The following is a 3,376-nucleotide window of genomic DNA, read 5'->3' on the forward strand; positions in this document are numbered from 1 at the left end:
GAAGAAAAGCTATGACAAATCTGGGCAACATACTAAAAGCAGACATATCACCTTGCCAATGAAGGCCCATATAGTCAAAGGTATGATTTTTTCCAGTAGTAATATATGGTTGTGAGAACTGAACTGTAAGGAAAGCAGAACAATACTTTTGAATTGTGGTGTGGGAGAAGACTTTTGACATTCCCTTGCACAGCAAGAAGATCAAATCAGTAAATACTTTAAAAAATTAATTCATATTACTCATTGGAAGAACAAAAACTGAAGCTGAAGCTTGAATACAGTGACCACATAATGAAAAGACAGAACTCATTGGGATAGACCCTGATGTTAGGAAAGATTGAAGATAAAAGGAGAAGGGGATGGCAGAAGTTCAGATGGATAGATACTATCACAACAATAATGAACAAAAAACTTGGACTTTGGAAAATATTGGAAGATAGAAGAGCCTGACATGCTATGGTCCATGGGACCACAAAGAATTGGATACGACTGACTGAATGAAAAGCGACAATGAAATAGAGGACTTTGAAGGATTCCTGATGAAAAGACCAGGACTGAATAGAAAAGCTGGCTTTCAAATACAAGACTCAAGAGAAACATAAAAATGTAAACATGAAAGGGAAATCATAAGGGACTTCATAAGGTTAAATGTTTACCTTTCTATATGGGAAGATGACACATGTATCTGCTAAGAACTTTATCATTATTAAGGAGATTAAAAGGATTCTACAAAGAAACTGAACATGGGAGTGGGTCAGTTATGTTGGGACAATGTAAAAAAATAGATAGGCAAAAAAGGGTAATGCCTTGGTGGGAGAGGAAAAGGAGAAGATGGATAAAGAAAATAATATCATATAAAAGAGGTATACAAGGAAAAGATTTTACAATGGAGAGAAAAAATGGTGAGGGTTTAGGTTTGGTAATGCTTGAACCTCATTCACACTTAAATTGATTCAAAAAGGATATATACATACACACACATATGATATATTCATATCTTACCCAACAGTGAAGTAGAAGGGATAAGAGAAAAGGGGCAATAAAAAGGATAGCAGACAAAAGAAGGCAGTGGTCAGAAATAAAACAAACATTAGAAAAAAGGACAAGATGGAAAGAGAGAAGGATAAATAGAAGAAATGTTCCAAATCACTATTGATTAGAAAAATGAAAATTAAAACAACTTTGAGACACCACCTCACATCTATCAGATTGGCTACCAATGCAGAAAAGGGAAAAGACAAATGTTGGAAAGGATGTGGAAAAATAAGGACACTGAGGCACTGTTGGTAGAGTTGTAAACTAGTCCAATTATTCTGGAGAAAAATTTCAAACTACATGCAAAGGGCTTTAAAAATATGCAGACTCTTTGATCCAGTAATACCACTGGGTCTGTATTCCCAAACAGATCAAAGAAAAGGGAAAAGATTCTATTTGTACAAATATATTTATGAAAATTCTTTTTGTGGTGGCAAAGAATTGAAAATTGAGGTGATACCCATCAATTGGGAAATGGTTGAATGAGTTGTGGTATATGATTATGGTGAAATACTATTATGCTATAAGAAATGATAAGGGAAATGGTTACAGAAAAACCTGGGAAGACGTATATGAACTGATACAAAGTGAAGTGAGAAGAACCAAGAGAACATTGTACATAATAACAGCAATAATGTAACAATTATCAACTGCAAAAGAGACTTATCTACTCCCATCAAGACAATGATCCAATACAATTCCAAAGCACTCAACATGAAAAATGCTACCCACCTCCAGAAAGCTGATGAACTTTGAATGTAGAGTGAAGTACACCTTTTTTTAACTTCCTCTATTTTATTGTTTTGTTTTGCTTGGGTTTTCTTTTGCAGCATGGCTAATATGAAAATGTTTTGCATGATCTCACATGTATAATCAAAATCATATTGGTTACCTTCTTAAGGAGGGAGAAGGGCAGAAATCTGGGAGAGAATTTGAAGTTTAAAATTTTTTTGATGTGTTCTTTTATGGGATTTTTCTGCCTCTCTATATAAAGAAAAATTAATTTTATTTCATTCTTTTGGTTTTTCTTGCAAATAGTACTTTATTTTTTCCCAATTACGTGTAAAGATAGTTTTCAACATTCATTTTAATAAGGTTTTGAGTTCCAAAATTTTCTCCCTCTCTTCCCCCCCTCAAGGTGACAAGCAATCTGATATAGGTTATACATGTACAATAATGTTAAATATATTTTTTTATTAGTCATGTTGTGAAAGAAGAAACAGAACAAAAATTTAAAAAAACACACACCTAAAAGCAAAAAACACGAAAATAGTATGTTTGATCTGAATTCAGACTCTGTATTTCTTTCTATGGATGTGGATAGCATTTTCCGTCACGGAGATTTTTTTTTAATTTTAAAAAATTATTAAAAATTTAAGTGGAATTAGGAAATATTTAATGAAATAAATTGTGTGTGAAAACAAACATTTAAAAAATAAAAAGGGATAAACAGGGAAACTATATTATGCTAAAAGGTACCATAGAAAACAAACCAGCATCAGTAATAGATATGCTCCAAATGCCTTAGCATCCAAATTCATAAAGGAAACATCACCACAGCTTCAAGAAGACATAGTCAATAAAATAATAGTGACAGGAGGCTTCAATACCCTTCTATCAGTTTTGTATGAGTCTAACAGAAAAATAAACAAGAGGAAAAATGTGTAATTGAACAAATTTCTGGAGAAATTGGAGTTAAAAATTTATTGTGTCCTCTAACTGAGGCAGTAAAAGAATTTACATATTCTGCATTACATAGAACTTTTACCAAAATTTACCATGTACTAAGGCACAAAGATATTGAAAATAAATGTAAAAAGACAGAAATAATTGTGTATTCTTTATAGAAAATAATACAATAAGAATAGAAACTGGTTCAGGGAGACAAACAAATAATAAAGACCCAAATGAAGACTTAACAGTGTATTCTTAAATAATGAGTGGGTCAAAAACCAAATCAGAGAAACAATTAATTACTTTGGAAAGGAAAATTATAATGAAACACACCAATATTTCTAGCGCATAGTTAAAGCCCTCTGGGGGGTGGATTATATTCTTATAATTATGTTTTAATGAAATAGAAAAGAGAAGATTAATGAACTGGATATGCATTTAAAAATGAGAAAGTAAACAAACCTGAAATCAGCATACCTAAAAAAGAATTTGGTTCAGGGACACAAACAAATAATAAAGACCCAAATGAAGACTTAACAATGTATTCTTAAATAAATAAAATAAAAACAGGAAAAATATAATAAAATTGAAAAGCATTTAAAGATGAGAAAGTTAACAAACCTAAAATAATAACCTAAAATAAAAAATGTAAAAAGGAGAGATATTA

Source organism: Notamacropus eugenii, chromosome 1 (genome assembly GCF_028372415.1).
Source record: "Notamacropus eugenii isolate mMacEug1 chromosome 1, mMacEug1.pri_v2, whole genome shotgun sequence".
In the NCBI taxonomy this organism is placed as follows: domain Eukaryota; kingdom Metazoa; phylum Chordata; class Mammalia; order Diprotodontia; family Macropodidae; genus Notamacropus; species Notamacropus eugenii.